Source organism: Heterodontus francisci, chromosome 36, assembly GCF_036365525.1.
Source record: "Heterodontus francisci isolate sHetFra1 chromosome 36, sHetFra1.hap1, whole genome shotgun sequence".
Taxonomy (NCBI): domain Eukaryota; kingdom Metazoa; phylum Chordata; class Chondrichthyes; order Heterodontiformes; family Heterodontidae; genus Heterodontus; species Heterodontus francisci.
In genome coordinates this window covers 228,766-251,393 of record NC_090406.1, presented here as the reverse complement: position 1 = coordinate 251,393, position 22,628 = coordinate 228,766, and the positions used below count along the sequence as shown (strand labels likewise).

The 22,628-nt window shown below is 50.2% G+C and overlaps 1 protein-coding gene across 1 annotated transcript in view; it reads right to left on the bottom strand.

The window, feature by feature from the left end:
• Positions 1–22,628, bottom strand: part of LOC137351494 (microtubule-associated serine/threonine-protein kinase 3-like) — a 307,891-nt gene that overhangs the window by 127,968 nt on the left and 157,295 nt on the right. The window lies entirely within an intron of this gene.

The following is a 22,628-nucleotide window of genomic DNA, read 5'->3' as shown; positions in this document are numbered from 1 at the left end:
GGAGGCAGGTCCAGTGAGAGTTTAGGATCTGGAATGCACTGACTGAGAGTGTGGTGGAGGCTGTTTCAGTGAGTGTTTAGGATCTGGAATGCAGTGCCTGAGAGTGTGGTGGAGGCAGGTTCAGTGAGTGTTTCGGATCTGGAATGCACTGTCTGAGAGTGTGGTGGAGGCAGGTTCAGTGAGTGTTTAGGATCTGGAATGCAGTGCCTGAGAGTGTAGTGGAGGCAGGTTCAGTGAGTGTTTCGGATCTGGAATGCACTGTCTGAGAGTGTGGTGGAGGCAGGTTCAGTGAGTGTTTCGGATCTGGAATGCACTGTCTGAGAGGGTGGTGGAGGCAGGTCCAGTGAGAGTTTAGGATCTGGAATGCACTGTCTGAGAGTGTGGTGGAGGCTGTTTCAGTGAGTGTTTAGGATCTGGAATGCAGTGCCTGAGAGTGTGGTGGAGGCAGGTTCAGTGAGTGTTTCGGATCTGGAATGCACTGTCTGAGAGTGTGGTGGAGGCTGTTTCAGTGAGTGTTTAGGATCTGGAATGCAGTGCCTGAGAGTGTGGTGGAGGCAGGTTCAGTGAGTGTTTAGGATCTGGAATGCACTGTCTGAGAGTGTGGCGGAGGCTGGTTCAGTGAGTGTTTAGGATCTGGAATGCACTGTCTGAGAGTGTGGTGGAGGCAGGTTCAGTGAGTGTTTAGGATCTGGAATGCACTGTCTGAGAGGGTGGTGGAGGCAGGTCCAGTGAGAGTTTAGGATCTGGAATGCACTGTCTGAGAGTGTGGTGGAGGCTGTTTCAGTGAGTGTTTAGGATCTGGAATGCAGTGCCTGAGAGTGTAGTGGAGGCTGGTTCAGTGAGTGTTTCGGAGCTGGAATGCACTGTCTGAGAGTGTGGTGGAGGCAGGTCCAGTGAGAGTTTAGGATCTGGAATGCACTGACTGAGAGTGTGGTGGAGGCTGTTTCAGTGAGTGTTTAGGATCTGGAATGCAGTGCCTGAGAGTGTGGTGGAGGCAGGTTCAGTGGGTGTTTAGGATCTGGAATGCAGTGCTTGAGAGTGTAGTGGAGGCAGGTTCAGTGAGTGTTTAGGATCTGGAATGCACTGTCTGAGAGTGTAGTGGAGGCAGGTTCAGTGAGTGTTTAGGATCTGGAATGCACTGTCTGAGAGTGTGGTGGAGGCAGGTTCAGTGAGTGTTTCGGATCTGGAATGCACTGTCTGAGAGGGTGGTGGAGGCAGGTCCAGTGAGAGTTTAGGATCTGGAATGCACTGTCTGAGAGTGTGGTGGAGGCTGTTTCAGTGAGTGTTTAGGATCTGGAATGCAGTGCCTGAGAGTGTAGTGGAGGCTGGTTCAGTGAGTGTTTCCGATCTGGAATGCACTGTCTGAGAGTGTGGTGGAGGCTGTTTCAGTGAGTGTTTAGGATCTGGAATGCACTGTCTGAGAGTGTGGTGGAGGCTGTTTCAGTGAGTGTTTAGGATCTGGAATGCAGTGCCTGAGAGTGTGGTGGAGGCAGGTTCAGTGAGTGTTTCGGATCTGGAATGCACTGTCTGAGAGTGTGGTGGAGGCAGGTTCAGTGAGTGTTTAGGATCTGGAATGCACTGTCTGAGAGTGTGGTGAAACAGGTTCAGTGAGTGTTTAGGATCTGGAATGCACTGTCTGAGAGTGTGGCGGAGGCTGGTTCAGTCAGTGTTTAGGATCTGGAATGCACTGTCTGAGAGTGTGGAGGAGGCAGGTTCAGTGAGTGTTTAGGATCTGGAATGCACTGTCTCAGAGTGTGGTGGAGGCAGGTTCAGTGAGTTTTTAGGATCTGGAATGCACTGTCTGAGAGTGTGGTGGAGGCAGGTCCAGTGAGTGTTTAGGATCTGGAATGCACTGTCTGAGAGTGTGGTGGAGGCAGGTCCAGTGAGTGTTTAGGATCTGGAATGCACTGTCTGAGAGTTTGGTGGAGGCTGTTTCAGTGAGTGTTTCGGATCTGGAATGCACTGTCTGAGAGTGTGGTGGAGGCTGTTTCAGTGAGTGTTTAGGATCTGGAATGCAGTGCCTGAGAGTGTAGTGGAGGCAGGTTCAGTGAGTGTTTCGGATCTGGAATGCACTGTCTGAGAGTGTAGTGGAGGCAGGTTCAGTGAGTGTTTCGGATCTGGAATGCACTGTCTGAGAGTGCAGTGGAGGCAGGTTCAGTGAGTGTTTCGAATCTGGAATGCACTGTCTGAGAGTGTGGTGGAGGCAGGTTCAGTGAGTGTTTCAGATCTGGAATGCACTGTCTGAGAGGGTGGTGGAGGCAGGTCCAGTGAGAGTTTAGGATCTGGAATGCACTGTCTGAGAGTGTGGTGGAGGCTGTTTCAGTGAGTGTTTAGGATCTGGAATGCAGTGCCTGAGAGTGTAGTGGAGGCAGGTTCAGTGAGTGTTTCGGATCTGGAATGCACTGTCTGAGAGTGTGGTGGAGGCAGGTTCAGTGAGTGTTTAGGATCTGGAATGCAGTGCCTGAGAGTGCAGTGGAGGCAGGTTCAGTGAGTGTTTAGGATCTGGAATGCACTGTCTGAGAATGTGGCGGAGGCAGGTTCAGTGAGTGTTTAGGATCTGGAATGCACTGTCTGAGAGTGTGGAGGAGGCAGGTTCAGTGAGTGTTTAGGATCTGGAATGCACTGTCTGAGAGTGTGGTGGAGGCAGGTTCAATGAGTGTTTAGGATCTGGAATGCACTGTCTGAGAGTGTGGTGGAGGCAGGTCCAGTGAGTGTTTAGGATCTGGAATGCACTGTCTGAGAGTGTGGTGGAGGCAGGTTCAGTGAGTTTTTCGGATCTGGAATGCACTGTCTGAGAGTGTGGTGGAGGCTGTTTCAGTGAGTGTTTAGGATCTGGAATGCACTCTCTGAGAGTGTGGTGGAGGCTGTTTCAGTGAGTATTTAGGATCTGGAATGCACTGTCTGAGAGTGTGGTGGAGGCTGTTTCAGTGAGTATTTAGGATCTGGAATCCACTGTCTGAGAGTGTAGTGGAGGCAGGTTCAGTGAGTGTTTCGGATCTGGAATGCACTGTCTGAGAGGGTGGTGGAGGCAGGTTCTGTGAGTGTTTCGGATCTGGAAGGCACTGTCTGAGAGTGTAGTGGAGGCAGGTTCAGTGAGTGTTTCGGATCTGGAATCCACTGTCTGAGAGTGTGGTGGAGGCAGGTTCAGTGAGTGTTTAGGATCTGGAATCCACTGTCTGAGAGTGTGGTGGAGGCAGGTTCAGTGAGTGTTTAGGATCTGGAATGCACTGTCTGAGAGTGTGGTGGAGGCAGGTTCAGTGAGTGTTTAGGATCTGGAATGCACTGTCTGAGCGTGTGGTGGAGGCAGGTTCAGTGAGTGTTTATGATCTGGAATGCACTGTCTGAGCGTGTGGTGGAGGCAGGTTCAGTGAGTGTTTAGGATCTGGAATCCACTGTCTGAGAGTGTGGTGGAGGCAGGTTCAGTGAGTGTTTAGGATCTGGAATGCACTGTCTGAGAGTGTGGTGGAGGCAGGTTCAGTGAGTGTTTAGGATCTGGAATGCACTGTCTGAGCGTGTGGTGGAGGCAGGTTCAGTGTGTGTTTTGGATCCGGAATGCACTGTCTGAGAGTGTGGTCGCGGCAGGTTCAGTGAGTGTTTACGATCTGGAATGCACTGTCTGAGAGTGTGGTGGAGACAGGTTCAGTGAGTGTTTTGGATCTGGAATGCACTGTCTGAGAGTGTAGTGGAGGCAGGTTCAGTGAGTGTTTAGGAGCTGGAATGCACTGCCTGAGAGTGTGGTGGAGGCAGGTCCAGTGAGTGTTTAGGATCTGGAATGCACTGTCTGAGAGTGTGGTGAAACAGGTTCAGTGAGTGTTTAGGGTCTGGAATGCACTGCCTGAGCGTGTGGCGGAGGCAGGTTCAGTGAGTGTTTAGGATCTGGAATGCATTGTCTGAGAGTGTGGTGGAGGCAGGTCCAGTGAGTGTTTAGGATCTGGAATGCACTGTCTGAGAGTGTGGTGGAGGCTGTTTCAGTGAGTGTTTAGGATCTGGAATGCAGTGCCTGAGAGTGTAGTGGAGGCTGGTTCAATGAGTGTTTCGGATCTGGAATGCACTGTCTGAGAGTGTGGTGGAGGCTGTTTCAGTGAGTGTTTAGGATCTGGAATGCACTGTCTGAGAGGGTGGTGGAGGCAGGTCCAGTGAGAGTTTAGGATCTGGAATGCACTGACTGAGAGTGTGGTGGAGGCTGTTTCAGTGAGTGTTTAGGATCTGGAATGCAGTGCCTGAGAGTGTGGTGGAGGCAGGTTCAGTGAGTGTTTCGGATCTGGAATGCACTGTCTGAGAGTGTGGTGGAGGCAGGTTCAGTGAGTGTTTAGGATCTGGAATGCAGTGCCTGAGAGTGTAGTGGAGGCAGGTTCAGTGAGTGTTTCGGATCTGGAATGCACTGTCTGAGAGTGTGGTGGAGGCAGGTTCAGTGAGTGTTTCGGATCTGGAATGCACTGTCTGAGAGGGTGGTGGAGGCAGGTCCAGTGAGAGTTTAGGATCTGGAATGCACTGTCTGAGAGTGTGGTGGAGTCTGTTTCAGTGAGTGTTTAGGATCTGGAATGCAGTGCCTGAGAGTGTGGTGGAGGCAGGTTCAGTGAGTGTTTCGGATCTGGAATGCACTGTCTGAGAGTGTGGTGGAGGCTGTTTCAGTGAGTGTTTAGGATCTGGAATGCAGTGCCTGAGAGTGTGGTGGAGGCAGGTTCAGTGAGTGTTTAGGATCTGGAATGCACTGTCTGAGAGTGTGGCGGAGGCTGGTTCAGTGAGTGTTTAGGATCTGGAATGCACTGTCTGAGAGTGTGGTGGAGGCAGGTTCAGTGAGTGTTTAGGATCTGGAATGCACTGTCTGAGAGGGTGGTGGAGGCAGGTCCAGTGAGAGTTTAGGATCTGGAATGCACTGTCTGAGAGTGTGGTGGAGGCTGTTTCAGTGAGTGTTTAGGATCTGGAATGCAGTGCCTGAGAGTGTAGTGGAGGCTGGTTCAGTGAGTGTTTCGGAGCTGGAATGCACTGTCTGAGAGTGTGGTGGAGGCAGGTCCAGTGAGAGTTTAGGATCTGGAATGCACTGACTGAGAGTGTGGTGGAGGCTGTTTCAGTGAGTGTTTAGGATCTGGAATGCAGTGCCTGAGAGTGTGGTGGAGGCAGGTTCAGTGGGTGTTTAGGATCTGGAATGCAGTGCTTGAGAGTGTAGTGGAGGCAGGTTCAGTGAGTGTTTAGGATCTGGAATGCACTGTCTGAGAGTGTAGTGGAGGCAGGTTCAGTGAGTGTTTAGGATCTGGAATGCACTGTCTGAGAGTGTGGTGGAGGCAGGTTCAGTGAGTGTTTCGGATCTGGAATGCACTGTCTGAGAGGGTGGTGGAGGCAGGTCCAGTGAGAGTTTAGGATCTGGAATGCACTGTCTGAGAGTGTGGTGGAGGCTGTTTCAGTGAGTGTTTAGGATCTGGAATGCAGTGCCTGAGAGTGTAGTGGAGGCTGGTTCAGTGAGTGTTTCCGATCTGGAATGCACTGTCTGAGAGTGTGGTGGAGGCTGTTTCAGTGAGTGTTTAGGATCTGGAATGCACTGTCTGAGAGTGTGGTGGAGGCTGTTTCAGTGAGTGTTTAGGATCTGGAATGCAGTGCCTGAGAGTGTGGTGGAGGCAGGTTCAGTGAGTGTTTCGGATCTGGAATGCACTGTCTGAGAGTGTGGTGGAGGCAGGTTCAGTGAGTGTTTAGGATCTGGAATGCACTGTCTGAGAGTGTGGTGAAACAGGTTCAGTGAGTGTTTAGGATCTGGAATGCACTGTCTGAGAGTGTGGCGGAGGCTGGTTCAGTCAGTGTTTAGGATCTGGAATGCACTGTCTGAGAGTGTGGAGGAGGCAGGTTCAGTGAGTGTTTAGGATCTGGAATGCACTGTCTCAGAGTGTGGTGGAGGCAGGTTCAGTGAGTTTTTAGGATCTGGAATGCACTGTCTGAGAGTGTGGTGGAGGCAGGTCCAGTGAGTGTTTAGGATCTGGAATGCACTGTCTGAGAGTGTGGTGGAGGCAGGTCCAGTGAGTGTTTAGGATCTGGAATGCACTGTCTGAGAGTTTGGTGGAGGCTGTTTCAGTGAGTGTTTCGGATCTGGAATGCACTGTCTGAGAGTGTGGTGGAGGCTGTTTCAGTGAGTGTTTAGGATCTGGAATGCAGTGCCTGAGAGTGTAGTGGAGGCAGGTTCAGTGAGTGTTTCGGATCTGGAATGCACTGTCTGAGAGTGTAGTGGAGGCAGGTTCAGTGAGTGTTTCGGATCTGGAATGCACTGTCTGAGAGTGCAGTGGAGGCAGGTTCAGTGAGTGTTTCGAATCTGGAATGCACTGTCTGAGAGTGTGGTGGAGGCAGGTTCAGTGAGTGTTTCAGATCTGGAATGCACTGTCTGAGAGGGTGGTGGAGGCAGGTCCAGTGAGAGTTTAGGATCTGGAATGCACTGTCTGAGAGTGTGGTGGAGGCTGTTTCAGTGAGTGTTTAGGATCTGGAATGCAGTGCCTGAGAGTGTAGTGGAGGCAGGTTCAGTGAGTGTTTCGGATCTGGAATGCACTGTCTGAGAGTGTGGTGGAGGCAGGTTCAGTGAGTGTTTAGGATCTGGAATGCAGTGCCTGAGAGTGCAGTGGAGGCAGGTTCAGTGAGTGTTTAGGATCTGGAATGCACTGTCTGAGAATGTGGCGGAGGCAGGTTCAGTGAGTGTTTAGGATCTGGAATGCACTGTCTGAGAGTGTGGAGGAGGCAGGTTCAGTGAGTGTTTAGGATCTGGAATGCACTGTCTGAGAGTGTGGTGGAGGCAGGTTCAATGAGTGTTTAGGATCTGGAATGCACTGTCTGAGAGTGTGGTGGAGGCAGGTCCAGTGAGTGTTTAGGATCTGGAATGCACTGTCTGAGAGTGTGGTGGAGGCAGGTTCAGTGAGTTTTTCGGATCTGGAATGCACTGTCTGAGAGTGTGGTGGAGGCTGTTTCAGTGAGTGTTTAGGATCTGGAATGCACTCTCTGAGAGTGTGGTGGAGGCTGTTTCAGTGAGTATTTAGGATCTGGAATGCACTGTCTGAGAGTGTGGTGGAGGCTGTTTCAGTGAGTATTTAGGATCTGGAATCCACTGTCTGAGAGTGTAGTGGAGGCAGGTTCAGTGAGTGTTTCGGATCTGGAATGCACTGTCTGAGAGGGTGGTGGAGGCAGGTTCTGTGAGTGTTTCGGATCTGGAAGGCACTGTCTGAGAGTGTAGTGGAGGCAGGTTCAGTGAGTGTTTCGGATCTGGAATCCACTGTCTGAGAGTGTGGTGGAGGCAGGTTCAGTGAGTGTTTAGGATCTGGAATCCACTGTCTGAGAGTGTGGTGGAGGCAGGTTCAGTGAGTGTTTAGGATCTGGAATGCACTGTCTGAGAGTGTGGTGGAGGCAGGTTCAGTGAGTGTTTAGGATCTGGAATGCACTGTCTGAGCGTGTGGTGGAGGCAGGTTCAGTGAGTGTTTATGATCTGGAATGCACTGTCTGAGCGTGTGGTGGAGGCAGGTTCAGTGTGTGTTTAGGATCTGGAATGCACTGTCTGAGAGTGTGGTGGAGGCAGGTTCAGTGAGTGTTTAGGATCTGGAATGCACTGTCTGAGAGTGTGGTGGAGGCAGGTTCAGTGAGTGTTTAGGATCTGGAATCCACTGTCTGAGAGTGTGGTGGAGGCAGGTTCAGTGAGTGTTTAGGATCTGGAATGCACTGTCTGAGAGTGTGGTGGAGGCAGGTTCAGTGAGTGTTTAGGATCTGGAATGCACTGTCTGAGCGTGTGGTGGAGGCAGGTTCAGTGTGTGTTGTGGATCCGGAATGCACTGTCTGAGAGTGTGGTCGCGGCAGGTTCAGTGAGTGTTTACGATCTGGAATGCAATGTCTGAGAGTGTGGTGGAGGCAGGTTCTGTGAGTGTTTAGGATCTGGAATGCACTGTCTGAGAGAGTAGTGGAGGCAGGTTCAGTGAGTGTTTAGGATCTGGAATGCAGTGCCTGAGAGTGTGGTGGAGGCAGGTTCAGTGGGTGTTTAGGATCTGGAATGCAGTGCTTGAGAGTGTAGTGGAGGCAGGTTCAGTGAGTGTTTAGGATCTGGAATGCACTGTCTGAGAGTGTAGTGGAGGCAGGTTCAGTGAGTGTTTAGGATCTGGAATGCACTGTCTGAGAGTGTGGTGGAGGCAGGTTCAGTGAGTGTTTCGGATCTGGAATGCACTGTCTGAGAGGGTGGTGGAGGCAGGTCCAGTGAGAGTTTAGGATCTGGAATGCACTGTCTGAGAGTGTGGTGGAGGCTGTTTCAGTGAGTGTTTAGGATCTGGAATGCAGTGCCTGAGAGTGTAGTGGAGGCTGGTTCAGTGAGTGTTTCGGATCTGGAATGCACTGTCTGAGAGTGTGGTGGAGGCTGTTTCAGTGAGTGTTTAGGATCTGGAATGCACTGTCTGAGAGTGTGGTGGAGGCTGTTTCAGTGAGTGTTTAGGATCTGGAATGCAGTGCCTGAGAGTGTGGTGGAGGCTGTTTCAGTGAGTGTTTAGGATCTGGAATGCACTGTCTGAGAGTGTGGTGGAGGCAGGTTCAGTGAGTGTTTCGGATCTGGAATGCACTGTCTGAGAGTGTGGTGGAGGCAGGTTCAGTGAGTGTTTCGGATCTGGAATGCACTGTCTGAGAGTGTGGTGAAACAGGTTCAGTGAGTGTTTAGGATCTGGAATGCACTGTCTGAGAGTGTGGCGGAGGCTGGTTCAGTCAGTGTTTAGGATCTGGAATGCACTGTCTGAGAGTGTGGAGGAGGCAGGTTCAGTGAGTGTTTAGGATCTGGAATGCATTGTCTCAGAGTGTGGTGGAGGCAGGTTCAGTGAGTTTTTAGGATCTGGAATGCACTGTCTGAGAGTGTGGTGGAGGCAGGTCCAGTGAGTGTTTAGGATCTGGAATGCACTGTCTGAGAGTGTGGTGGAGGCAGGTCCAGTGAGTGTTTAGGATCTGGAATGCACTGTCTGAGAGTTTGGTGGAGGCTGTTTCAGTGAGTGTTTCGGATCTGGAATGCACTGTCTGAGAGTGTGGTGGAGGCTGTTTCAGTGAGTGTTTAGGATCTGGAATGCAGTGCCTGAGAGTGTAGTGGAGGCAGGTTCAGTGAGTGTTTCGGATCTGGAATGCACTGTCTGAGAGTGTAGTGGAGGCAGGTTCAGTGAGTGTTTCGGATCTGGAATGCACTGTCTGAGAGTGCAGTGGAGGCAGGTTCAGTGAGTGTTTCGAATCTGGAATGCACTGTCTGAGAGTGGGGTGGAGGCAGGTTCAGTGAGTGTTTCAGATCTGGAATGCACTGTCTGAGAGGGTGGTGGAGGCAGGTCCAGTGAGAGTTTAGGATCTGGAATGCACTGTCTGAGAGTGTGGTGGAGGCTGTTTCAGTGAGTGTTTAGGATCTGGAATGCAGTGCCTGAGAGTGTAGTGGAGGCAGGTTCAGTGAGTGTTTCGGATCTGGAATGCACTGTCTGAGAGTGTGGTGGAGGCAGGTTCAGTGAGTGTTTAGGATCTGGAATGCAGTGCCTGAGAGTGCAGTGGAGGCAGGTTCAGTGAGTGTTTAGGATCTGGAATGCACTGTCTGAGAATGTGGCGGAGGCAGGTTCAGTGAGTGTTTAGGATCTGGAATGCACTGTCTGAGAGTGTGGAGGAGGCAGGTTCAGTGAGTGTTTAGGATCTGGAATGCACTGTCTGAGAGTGTGGTGGAGGCAGGTTCAATGAGTGTTTAGGATCTGGAATGCACTGTCTGAGAGTGTGGTGGAGGCAGGTCCAGTGAGTGTTTAGGATCTGGAATGCACTGTCTGAGAGTGTGGTGGAGGCAGGTTCAGTGAGTTTTTCGGATCTGGAATGCACTGTCTGAGAGTGTGGTGGAGGCTGTTTCAGTGAGTGTTTAGGATCTGGAATGCACTGTCTGAGAGTGTGGTGGAGGCTGTTTCAGTGAGTATTTAGGATCTGGAATGCACTGTCTGAGAGTGTGGTGGAGGCAGGTTCAGTGAGTGTTTCGGATCTGGAAGGCACTGTCTGAGAGTGTAGTGGAGGCAGGTTCAGTGAGTGTTTCGGATCTGGAATGCACTGTCTGAGAGTGTAGTGGAGGCAGGTTCAGTGAGTGTTTCGGATCTGGAATCCACTGTCTGAGAGTGTGGTGGAGGCAGGTTCAGTGAGTGTTTAGGATCTGGAATCCACTGTCTGAGAGTGTGGTGGAGGCAGGTTCAGTGAGTGTTTAGGATCTGGAATGCACTGTCTGAGAGTGTGGTGGAGGCAGGTTCAGTGAGTGTTTAGGATCTGGAATGCACTGTCTGAGCGTGTGGTGGAGGCAGGTTCAGTGAGTGTTTATGATCTGGAATGCACTGTCTGAGCGTGTGGTGGAGGCAGGTTCAGTGTGTGTTTAGGATCTGGAATGCACTGTCTGAGAGTGTGGTGGAGGCAGGTTCAGTGAGTGTTTAGGATCTGGAATGCACTGTCTGAGAGTGTGGTGGAGGCAGGTTCTGTGAGTGTTTAGGATCTGGAATCCACTGTCTGAGAGTGTGGTGGAGGCAGGTTCAGTGAGTGTTTAGGATCTGGAATGCACTGTCTGAGAGTGTGGTGGAGGCAGGTTCAGTGAGTGTTTAGGATCTGGAATGCACTGTCTGAGCGTGTGGTGGAGGCAGGTTCAGTATGTGTTTTGGATCCGGAATGCACTGTCTGAGAGTGTGGTCGCGGCAGGTTCAGTGAGTGTTTACGATCTGGAATGCAATGTCTGAGAGTGTGGTGGAGGCAGGTTCTGTGAGTGTTTAGGATCTGGAATGCACTGTCTGAGAGTGTGGTGGAGGCAGGTTCAGTGAGTGTTTTGGATCTGGAATGCACTGTCTGAGAGTGTAGTGGAGGCAGGTTCAGTGAGTGTTTAGGAGCTGGAATGCACTGCCTGAGAGTGTGGTGGAGGCAGGTCCAGTGAGTGTTTAGGATCTGGAATGCACTGTCTGAGAGTGTGGTGAAACAGGTTCAGTGAGTGTTTAGGGTCTGGAATGCACTGCCTGAGCGTTTTGCGGAGGCAGGTTCAGTGAGTGTTTAGGATCTGGAATGCATTGTCTGTGAGTGTGGTGGAGGCAGGTCCAGTGAGTGTTTAGGATCTGGAATGCACTATCTGAGAGTGTGGTGAAACAGGTTCAGTGAGTGTTTACGGTCTGGAATGCACTGCCTGAGCGTGTGGCGGAGGCAGGTTCAGTGAGTGTTTAGGATCTGGAATGCATTGTCTGAGAGTGTGGTGGAGACAGGTTCAGTGAGTGTTTAGGATCTGGAATGCACTGTCTGAGAGTGTGGTGGAGGCAGGTCCAGTGAGTGTTTAGGATCTGGAATGCACTGTCTGAGAGTGTGGTGGAGGCAGGTTCAGTGAGTTTTTCGGATCTGGAATGCACTGTCTGAGAGTGTGGTGGAGGCTGTTTCAGTGAGTGTTTAGGATCTGGAATGCACTGTCTGAGAGTGTGGTGGAGGCTGTTTCAGTGAGTATTTAGGATCTGGAATGCACTGTCTGAGAGTGTGGTGGAGGCAGGTTCAGTGAGTGTTTCGGATCTGGAAGGCACTGTCTGAGAGTGTAGTGGAGGCAGGTTCAGTGAGTGTTTCGGATCTGGAATGCACTGTCTGAGAGTGTGGTGGAGGCAGGTCCAGTGAGTGTTTAGGATCTGGAATGCACTGTCTGAGAGTGTGGTGGAGGCAGGTCCAGTGAGTGTTTAGGATCTGGAATGCACTGTCTGAGAGTTTGGTGGAGGCTGTTTCAGTGAGTGTTTCGGATCTGGAATGCACTGTCTGAGAGTGTGGTGGAGGCTGTTTCAGTGAGTGTTTAGGATCTGGAATGCAGTGCCTGAGAGTGTAGTGGAGGCAGGTTCAGTGAGTGTTTCGGATCTGGAATGCACTGTCTGAGAGTGTAGTGGAGGCAGGTTCAGTGAGTGTTTCGGATCTGGAATGCACTGTCTGAGAGTGCAGTCGAGGCAGGTTCAGTGAGTGTTTCGAATCTGGAATGCACTGTCTGAGAGTGGGGTGGAGGCAGGTTCAGTGAGTGTTTCAGATCTGGAATGCACTGTCTGAGAGGGTGGTGGTGGCAGGTCCAGTGAGAGTTTAGGATCTGGAATGCACTGTCTGAGAGTGTGGTGGAGGCTGTTTCAGTGAGTGTTTAGGATCTGGAATGCAGTGCCTGAGAGTGTAGTGGAGGCAGGTTCAGTGAGTGTTTCGGATCTGGAATGCACTGTCTGAGAGTGTGGTGGAGGCAGGTTCAGTGAGTGTTTAGGATCTGGAATGCAGTGCCTGAGAGTGCAGTGGAGGCAGGTTCAGTGAGTGTTTAGGATCTGGAATGCACTGTCTGAGAATGTGGCGGAGGCAGGTTCAGTGAGTGTTTAGGATCTGGAATGCACTGTCTGAGAGTGTGGAGGAGGCAGGTTCAGTGAGTGTTTAGGATCTGGAATGCACTGTCTGAGAGTGTGGTGGAGGCAGGTTCAATGAGTGTTTAGGATCTGGAATGCACTGTCTGAGAGTGTGGTGGAGGCAGGTCCAGTGAGTGTTTAGGATCTGGAATGCACTGTCTGAGAGTGTGGTGGAGGCAGGTTCAGTGAGTTTTTCGGATCTGGAATGCACTGTCTGAGAGTGTGGTGGAGGCTGTTTCAGTGAGTGTTTAGGATCTGGAATGCACTGTCTGAGAGTGTGGTGGAGGCTGTTTCAGTGAGTATTTAGGATCTGGAATGCACTGTCTGAGAGTGTGGTGGAGGCAGGTTCAGTGAGTGTTTCGGATCTGGAAGGCACTGTCTGAGAGTGTAGTGGAGGCAGGTTCAGTGAGTGTTTCGGATCTGGAATGCACTGTCTGAGAGTGTAGTGGAGGCAGGTTCAGTGAGTGTTTCGGATCTGGAATCCACTGTCTGAGAGTGTGGTGGAGGCAGGTTCAGTGAGTGTTTAGGATCTGGAATCCACTGTCTGAGAGTGTGGTGGAGGCAGGTTCAGTGAGTGTTTAGGATCTGGAATGCACTGTCTGAGAGTGTGGTGGAGGCAGGTTCAGTGAGTGTTTAGGATCTGGAATGCACTGTCTGAGCGTGTGGTGGAGGCAGGTTCAGTGAGTGTTTAGGATCTGGAATGCACTGTCTGAGCGTGTGGTGGAGGCAGGTTCAGTGTGTGTTTAGGATCTGGAATGCACTGTCTGAGAGTGTGGTGGAGGCAGGTTCAGTGAGTGTTTAGGATCTGGAATGCACTGTCTGAGAGTGTGGTGGAGGCAGGTTCTGTGAGTGTTTAGGATCTGGAATCCACTGTCTGAGAGTGTGGTGGAGGCAGGTTCAGTGAGTGTTTAGGATCTGGAATGCACTGTCTGAGAGTGTGGTGGAGGCAGGTTCAGTGAGTGTTTAGGATCTGGAATGCACTGTCTGAGCGTGTGGTGGAGGCAGGTTCAGTATGTGTTTTGGATCCGGAATGCACTGTCTGAGAGTGTGGTCGCGGCAGGTTCAGTGAGTGTTTACGATCTGGAATGCAATGTCTGAGAGTGTGGTGGAGGCAGGTTCTGTGAGTGTTTAGGATCTGGAATGCACTGTCTGAGAGTGTGGTGGAGGCAGGTTCAGTGAGTGTTTTGGATCTGGAATGCACTGTCTGAGAGTGTAGTGGAGGCAGGTTCAGTGAGTGTTTAGGAGCTGGAATGCACTGCCTGAGAGTGTGGTGGAGGCAGGTCCAGTGAGTGTTTAGGATCTGGAATGCACTGTCTGAGAGTGTGGTGAAACAGGTTCAGTGAGTGTTTAGGGTCTGGAATGCACTGCCTGAGCGTTTTGCGGAGGCAGGTTCAGTGAGTGTTTAGGATCTGGAATGCATTGTCTGTGAGTGTGGTGGAGGCAGGTCCAGTGAGTGTTTAGGATCTGGAATGCACTATCTGAGAGTGTGGTGAAACAGGTTCAGTGAGTGTTTACGGTCTGGAATGCACTGCCTGAGCGTGTGGCGGAGGCAGGTTCAGTGAGTGTTTAGGATCTGGAATGCATTGTCTGAGAGTGTGGTGGAGACAGGTTCAGTGAGTGTTTAGGATCTGGAATGCACTGTCTGAGAGTGTGGTGGAGGCAGGTCCAGTGAGTGTTTAGGATCTGGAATGCACTGTCTGAGAGTGTGGTGGAGGCAGGTTCAGTGAGTTTTTCGGATCTGGAATGCACTGTCTGAGAGTGTGGTGGAGGCTGTTTCAGTGAGTGTTTAGGATCTGGAATGCACTGTCTGAGAGTGTGGTGGAGGCTGTTTCAGTGAGTATTTAGGATCTGGAATGCACTGTCTGAGAGTGTGGTGGAGGCAGGTTCAGTGAGTGTTTCGGATCTGGAAGGCACTGTCTGAGAGTGTAGTGGAGGCAGGTTCAGTGAGTGTTTCGGATCTGGAATGCACTGTCTGAGAGTGTAGTGGAGGCAGGTTCAGTGAGTGTTTCGGATCTGGAATCCACTGTCTGAGAGTGTGGTGGAGGCAGGTTCAGTGAGTGTTTAGGATCTGGAATCCACTGTCTGAGAGTGTGGTGGAGGCAGGTTCAGTGAGTGTTTAGGATCTGGAATGCACTGTCTGAGAGTGTGGTGGAGGCAGGTTCAGTGAGTGTTTAGGATCTGGAATGCACTGTCTGAGCGTGTGGTGGAGGCAGGTTCAGTGAGTGTTTATGATCTGGAATGCACTGTCTGAGCGTGTGGTGGAGGCAGGTTCAGTGTGTGTTTAGGATCTGGAATGCACTGTCTGAGAGTGTGGTGGAGGCAGGTTCAGTGAGTGTTTAGGATCTGGAATGCACTGTCTGAGAGTGTGGTGGAGGCAGGTTCAGTGGGTGTTTAGGATCTGGAATGCAGTGCTTGAGAGTGTAGTGGAGGCAGGTTCAGTGAGTGTTTAGGATCTGGAATGCACTGTCTGAGAGTGTAGTGGAGGCAGGTTCAGTGAGTGTTTAGGATCTGGAATGCACTGTCTGAGAGGGTGGTGGAGGCAGGTCCAGTGAGAGTTTAGGATCTGGAATGCACTGTCTGAGAGTGTGGTGGAGGCTGTTTCAGTGAGTGTTTAGGATCTGGAATGCAGTGCCTGAGAGTGTAGTGGAGGCTGGTTCAGTGAGTGTTTCGGATCTGGAATGCACTGTCTGAGAGTGTGGTGGAGGCTGTTTCAGTGAGTGTTTAGGATCTGGAATGCACTGTCTGAGAGTGTGGTGGAGGCTGTTTCAGTGAGTGTTTAGGATCTGGAATGCAGTGCCTGAGAGTGTGGTGGAGGCTGTTTCAGTGAGTGTTTAGGATCTGGAATGCACTGTCTGAGAGTGTGGTGGAGGCAGGTTCAGTGAGTGTTTCGGATCTGGAATGCACTGTCTGAGAGTGTGGTGGAGGCAGGTTCAGTGAGTGTTTCGGATCTGGAATGCACTGTCTGAGAGTGTGGTGAAACAGGTTCAGTGAGTGTTTAGGATCTGGAATGCACTGTCTGAGAGTGTGGCGGAGGCTGGTTCAGTCAGTGTTTAGGATCTGGAATGCACTGTCTGAGAGTGTGGAGGAGGCAGGTTCAGTGAGTGTTTAGGATCTGGAATGCATTGTCTCAGAGTGTGGTGGAGGCAGGTTCAGTGAGTGTTTAGGATCTGGAATGCACTGTCTGAGAGTGTGGTGGAGGCAGGTCCAGTGAGTGTTTAGGATCTGGAATGCACTGTCTGAGAGTGTGGTGGAGGCAGGTCCAGTGAGTGTTTAGGATCTGGAATGCACTGTCTGAGAGTTTGGTGGAGGCTGTTTCAGTGAGTGTTTCGGATCTGGAATGCACTGTCTGAGAGTGTGGTGGAGGCTGTTTCAGTGAGTGTTTAGGATCTGGAATGCAGTGCCTGAGAGTGTAGTGGAGGCAGGTTCAGTGAGTGTTTCGGATCTGGAATGCACTGTCTGAGAGTGTAGTGGAGGCAGGTTCAGTGAGTGTTTCGGATCTGGAATGCACTGTCTGAGAGTGCAGTGGAGGCAGGTTCAGTGAGTGTTTCGAATCTGGAATGCACTGTCTGAGAGTGGGGTGGAGGCAGGTTCAGTGAGTGTTTCAGATCTGGAATGCACTGTCTGAGAGGGTGGTGGAGGCAGGTCCAGTGAGAGTTTAGGATCTGGAATGCACTGTCTGAGAGTGTGGTGGAGGCTGTTTCAGTGAGTGTTTAGGATCTGGAATGCAGTGCCTGAGAGTGTAGTGGAGGCAGGTTCAGTGAGTGTTTCGGATCTGGAATGCACTGTCTGAGAGTGTGGTGGAGGCAGGTTCAGTGAGTGTTTAGGATCTGGAATGCAGTGCCTGAGAGTGCAGTGGAGGCAGGTTCAGTGAGTGTTTAGGATCTGGAATGCACTGTCTGAGAATGTGGCGGAGGCAGGTTCAGTGAGTGTTTAGGATCTGGAATGCACTGTCTGAGAGTGTGGAGGAGGCAGGTTCAGTGAGTGTTTAGGATCTGGAATGCACTGTCTGAGAGTGTGGTGGAGGCAGGTTCAATGAGTGTTTAGGATCTGGAATGCACTGTCTGAGAGTGTGGTGGAGGCAGGTCCAGTGAGTGTTTAGGATCTGGAATGCACTGTCTGAGAGTGTGGTGGAGGCAGGTTCAGTGAGTTTTTCGGATCTGGAATGCACTGTCTGAGAGTGTGGTGGAGGCTGTTTCAGTGAGTGTTTAGGATCTGGAATGCACTGTCTGAGAGTGTGGTGGAGGCTGTTTCAGTGAGTATTTAGGATCTGGAATGCACTGTCTGAGAGTGTGGTGGAGGCAGGTTCAGTGAGTGTTTCGGATCTGGAAGGCACTGTCTGAGAGTGTAGTGGAGGCAGGTTCAGTGAGTGTTTCGGATCTGGAATGCACTGTCTGAGAGTGTAGTGGAGGCAGGTTCAGTGAGTGTTTCGGATCTGGAATCCACTGTCTGAGAGTGTGGTGGAGGCAGGTTCAGTGAGTGTTTAGGATCTGGAATCCACTGTCTGAGAGTGTGGTGGAGGCAGGTTCAGTGAGTGTTTATGATCTGGAATGCACTGTCTGAGCGTGTGGTGGAGGCAGGTTCAGTGTGTGTTTAGGATCTGGAATGCACTGTCTGAGAGTGTGGTGGAGGCAGGTTCAGTGAGTGTTTAGGATCTGGAATGCACTGTCTGAGAGTGTGGTGGAGGCAGGTTCTGTGAGTGTTTAGGATCTGGAATCCACTGTTTGAGAGTGTGGTGGAGGCAGGTTCAGTGAGTGTTTAGGATCTGGAATGCACTGTCTGAGAGTGTGGTGGAGGCAGGTTCAGTGAGTGTTTAGGATCTGGAATGCACTGTCTGAGAGTGTGGTGGAGGCAGGTTCTGTGAGTGTTTAGGATCTGGAATCCACTGTCTGAGAGTGTGGTGGAGGCAGGTTCAGTGAGTGTTTAGGATCTGGAATGCACTGTCTGAGAGTGTGGTGGAGGCAGGTTCAGTGAGTGTTTAGGATCTGGAATGCACTGTCTGAGCGTGTGGTGGAGGCAGGTTCAGTATGTGTTTTGGATCCGGAATGCACTGTCTGAGAGTGTGGTCGCGGCGGGTTCAGTGAGTGTTTACGATCTGGAATGCAATGTCTGAGAGTGTGGTGGAGGCAGGTTCTGTGAGTGTTTAGGATCTGGAATGCACTGTCTGAGAGTGTGGTGGAGGCAGGTTCAGTGAGTGTTTTGGATCTGGAATGCACTGTCTGAGAGTGTAGTGGAGGCAGGTTCAGTGAGTGTTTAGGAGCTGGAATGCACTGCCTGAGAGTGTGGTGGAGGCAGGTCCAGTGAGTGTTTAGGATCTGGAATGCACTGTCTGAGAGTGTGGTGAAACAGGTTCAGTGAGTGTTTAGGGTCTGGAATGCACTGCCTGAGCGTTTTGCGGAGGCAGGTTCAGTGAGTGTTTAGGATCTGGAATGCATTGTCTGTGAGTGTGGTGGAGGCAGGTCCAGTGAGTGTTTAGGATCTGGAATGCACTATCTGAGAGTGTGGTGAAACAGGTTCAGTGAGTGTTTACGGTCTGGAATGCACTGCCTGAGCGTGTGGCGGAGGCAGGTTCAGTGAGTGTTTAGGATCTGGAATGCATTGTCTGAGAGTGTGGTGGAGACAGGTTCAGTGAGTGTTTAGGATCTGGAATGCACTGTCTGAGAGTGTGGTGGAGGCAGGTCCAGTGAGTGTTTAGGATCTGGAATGCACTGTCTGAGAGTGTAGTGGAGGCAGGTTCAGTGAGTGTTTCGGATCTGGAATGCACTGTCTGAGAGTGTAGTGGAGGCAGGTTCAGTGAGTGTTTCGGATCTGGAATCCACTGTCTGAGAGTGTGGTGGAGGCAGGTTCAGTGAGTGTTTAGGATCTGGAATCCACTGTCTGAGAGTGTGGTGGAGGCAGGTTCAGTGAGTGTTTAGGATCTGGAATGCACTGTCTGAGAGTGTGGTGGAGGCAGGTTCAGTGAGTGTTTAGGATCTGGAATGCACTGTCTGAGCGTGTGGTGGAGGCAGGTTCAGTGAGTGTTTATGATCTGGAATGCACTGTCTGAGCGTGTGGTGGAGGCAGGTTCAGTGTGTGTTTAGGATCTGGAATGCACTGTCTGAGAGTGTGGTGGAGGCAGGTTCAGTGAGTGTTTAGGATCTGGAATGCACTGTCTGAGAGTGTGGTGGAGGCAGGTTCTGTGAGTGTTTAGGATCTGGAATCCACTGTCTGAGAGTGTGGTGGAGGCAGGTTCAGTGAGTGTTTAGGATCTGGAATGCACTGTCTGAGAGTGTGGTGGAGGCAGGTTCAGTGAGTGTTTAGGATCTGGAATGCACTGTCTGAGCGTGTGGTGGAGGCAGGTTCAGTGAGTGTTTACGATCTGGAATGCAATGTCTGAGAGTGTGGTGGAGGCAGGTTCTGTGAGTGTTTTGGATCTGGAATGCACTGTCTGAGAGTGTGGTGGAGGCAGGTTCAGTGAGTGTTTAGGATCTGGAATGCACTGTCTGAGAGTGTGGTGGAGGCAGGTTCAGTGAGTGTTTTGGATCCGGAATGCACTGTCTGAGAGTGTGGTCGCGGCAGGTTCAGTGAGTGTTTACGATCTGGAATGCAATGTCTGAGAGTGTGGTGGAGGCAGGTTCTGTGAGTGTTTAGGATCTGGAATGCACTGTCTGAGAGTGTGGTGGAGGCAGGTTCAGTGAGTGTTTTGGATCTGGAATGCACTGTCTGAGAGTGTAGTGGAGGCAGGTTCAGTGAGTGTTTAGGAGCTGGAATGCACTGCCTGAGAGTGTGGTGGAGGCAGGTCCAGTGAGTGTTTAGGATCTGGAATGCACTGTCTGAGAGTGTGGTGAAACAGGTTCAGTGAGTGTTTAGGGTCTGGAATGCACTGCCTGAGCGTTTTGCGGAGGCAGGTTCAGTGAGTGTTTAGGATCTGGAATGCATTGTCTGTGAGTGTGGTGGAGGCAGGTCCAGTGAGTGTTTAGGATCTGGAATGCACTATCTGAGAGTGTGGTGAAACAGGTTCAGTGAGTGTTTACGGTCTGGAATGCACTGCCTGAGCGTGTGGCGGAGGCAGGTTCAGTGAGTGTTTAGGATCTGGAATGCATTGTCTGAGAGTGTGGTGGAGACAGGTTCAGTGAGTGCTTTGGATCTGGAATGCACTGTCTGAGTGTGTGGAGGAGGCAGGTTCAGTGATGTGTTTCGGATCTGGAATGCACTGTCTGAGAGTGTAGTGGAGGCTGTTTCAGTGAGTGTTTAGGATCTGGAATGCACTGTCTGAGAGTGTAGTGGAGGCTGTTTCAGTGAGTGTTTAGGATCTGGAATGCACTGCCTGAGAGTGTGGTGGAGGCAGGTTCAGTGAGTGTTTAGGATCTGGAATGCACTGTCTGAGAGTGTGGTGAAACAGGTTCAGTGAGTGTTTCGGATCTGGAATGCACTGTCTGAGAGTGTGGTGGAGGTTGTTTCAGTGAGTGTTTAGGATCTGGAATGCACTGTCTGAGAGTGTAGTGGAGGCAGGTTCAGTAAGTGTTTCGGATCTGGAATGCACTGTCTGAGAGTGTGGAGGAGGCAGGTTCAGTGAGTGTTTAGGATCTGGAATGCAGTGCCTGAAAGTGTCGTGGAGGCAGGTTCAGTGAGAGTTTAGGATCTGGAATGCACTGCCTGAGAGTGTGGTGGAGGCAGGTTCAGTGAGGGTTTAGGATCTGGAATGCACTGCCTGAGAGTGTAGTGGAGGCAGGTTCAGTGAGTGTTTAGGATCTGGAATGCACTGTCTGAGAGTGTAGTGGAGGCAGGTTCAGTGAGTGTTTAGGATCTGGAATGCACTGTCTGAGAGTGTGGAGGAGGCAGGTTCAGTGAGTGTTTTGGATCTGGAATGCACTGTCTGAGAGTGTAGTGGAGGCAGGTTCAGTGTGTGTTTCGGATCTACAATGCACTGTCTGAGAGTGTGGTGGAGGCAGGTTCAGTGAGTGTTTAGGATCTGGAATGCACTGTCTGAGAGTGTGGAGGAGGCAGGTTCAGTGAGTGTTTAGGATCTGGAATGCACTGTCTGAGAGTGTGGTGGAGGCAGGTTCAGTGAGTGTTTAGGATCTGGAATGCACTGTCTGAGAGTGTGGTGGAGGCAGGTTCAGTGAGTGTTTAGGATCTGGAATGCACTGTCTGAGAGTGTGGTGGAGGCAGGTTCAGTGAGTGTTTAGGATCTGGAATGCACTGTCTGAGAGTGTAGTGGAGGCAGGTTCAATCGTGAATACAAAAGGGAATTAGATAATTATCTGAAGAGAAAAAATTCACAGGGCTACAGGGAAAAATTGGGGGAGTGGGACTCGGTGAGTTGTTCTTGCAGAGAATCAGCACAAACATGAGGGCCTTCTTCTGTGCTGTTGCTATTCTATGATTCTCGACTTTCTCTGGGCAACTAGGGAAGGGAAATAAATGTGTACCTCACCGCAATCACTCAGAGAACAAATCATTTAAAAATGACAGCAGTTTCAAAAGCTACCACAGTCCTGCTGTTCAATGTAAGGGAAAGATTTAACACTATTCTGAGTGTTACGGGAGCAATACAAAGTGGCGGGGAGCCTGGCAATTATCAACACCATGAACAGCAGACAATGGCAGCAGCCTTGGGAAACACATGGACGATACTGTCTGGAACTAATAAGCTCAGATGACACTGACGGTCAGTAACAGAGTCAGCATCATCAATCCATTCAGCCTTTGTGACACTGATGCTCAATGATGGACACCCATTCTGGTGTAGAGCCTGGTGCTGGCTGCTAGACTGTTATTGACTACAACAGAGATCGGGACCTGAGAGTGTGAGGAATCTCATGTACCGCATCCTGCTGCCTGTGACAACTAATGTCTCATTGAACAGAAGCTAGATCTGAAGAATCTTAGAGTCACTTCTCGTATAAAAGAGGAAAGTGCCCTCCTCTCATTTGTAATGCAACTGACAAGTAGCATTTAATGAAGTTTGAAGTTGTTGCTTCAGGATTCAGTTCATCACAAGGGATGACCAATCAGCATATTGTGCCTGTGCCAGTTCACTGCAAGAGTTCTTCACTTCATTCTAATCTCCTGTCTTTTCCCTGACCCTTTTATTCTTTTCTTTTCAAAAAATTTATACACTTTTCTTTTAAAAGCTATTATGCGTTTTGCTTCAAGCAGTGCTTTTGGCTGGGCATTCCCAGCTTCAACTACCCTTTATGTAAAAACATTTTCCCAATCTCTCCCATTCTTCTTTTGGGAATGATCTTAGATTTAAGGCATCTGGTTAACAATTAAGCCCCCAGTGGAAATAATTTTTCCCTATTTACCTAATCAAAACCCCTCATCCCATATCTCATCCTGGGATTATTTTACTTAATTTCTTCTGCATTCTGCACGCAGTCCAAAGAAAGTCCTCTAAAACTGGGCACAATATTCTCATTGCAGCTGTCTCGAGTTAGCATTAGCACTTCATGACCTGCTGCTTCTATTAATTAAACCTATCATTCCATAAACATTTTCTTAAAAGCAGCCTTATCACCTTGTCCTCCCAGTTTTGAAGGTTTGTGCTTCTGAATCCCCAATCACTCTGCCCCTCTAGTCTCTTTAAAGCTTTAATATTTAGTGCAGATCTTCTCTCTCATTCTTGCTCCCTAAATCAACCACCTCCCTTTTTCTACCTTAATTATCATCTGACATCTATCTGCTCCTCTACTAACCTGTTTCTATCTGAAGTTGGTCATAGCACTCTCCACAGTTAACCACACAAATTTGAGAATTTTCACTAAGTGCCTCATACCAATGTCCAGACTGTTTATATATAAAGAGTAAATATCCATCTGGTCTGAAAGACATCCATCAACCATTGTTCTCTGTCTTCTGTCCATTAACCAATTCCCTTTTAGTGCTGCCTCATTCCCTTTCATACTGAATGCCTTAATTTTATTACAAACCTTAATTTGGGACCTTATCAAATGTTGTTTGTAAATCTGTATGAATAACATCCACTGTAATTCTTTTTTAAAATTCGTTTATAGGGTGTGAGCATCGATAGCTAGGCCAGCATTTGTTGCCCATCCCAAGTTGCCCTCGAGAAGATGTTGGTGGTGAGTTGCCTTCTTGAACCGCTGCAGTCCTTGGGGTGTAAGTACACCCACAGTGCTGTCAGGGAGGGAGTTCCAGGTTTTTGACCAGTGACAGTGAAGGAACGGCGAAATAGTTTCAAATCAGGATGGTGTGTGGCTTGAAGGAGAACTTGTCCTTCTAGGTGGTAGATGTCACGGATTTGGAAGATGGTTGTCAAAGGAG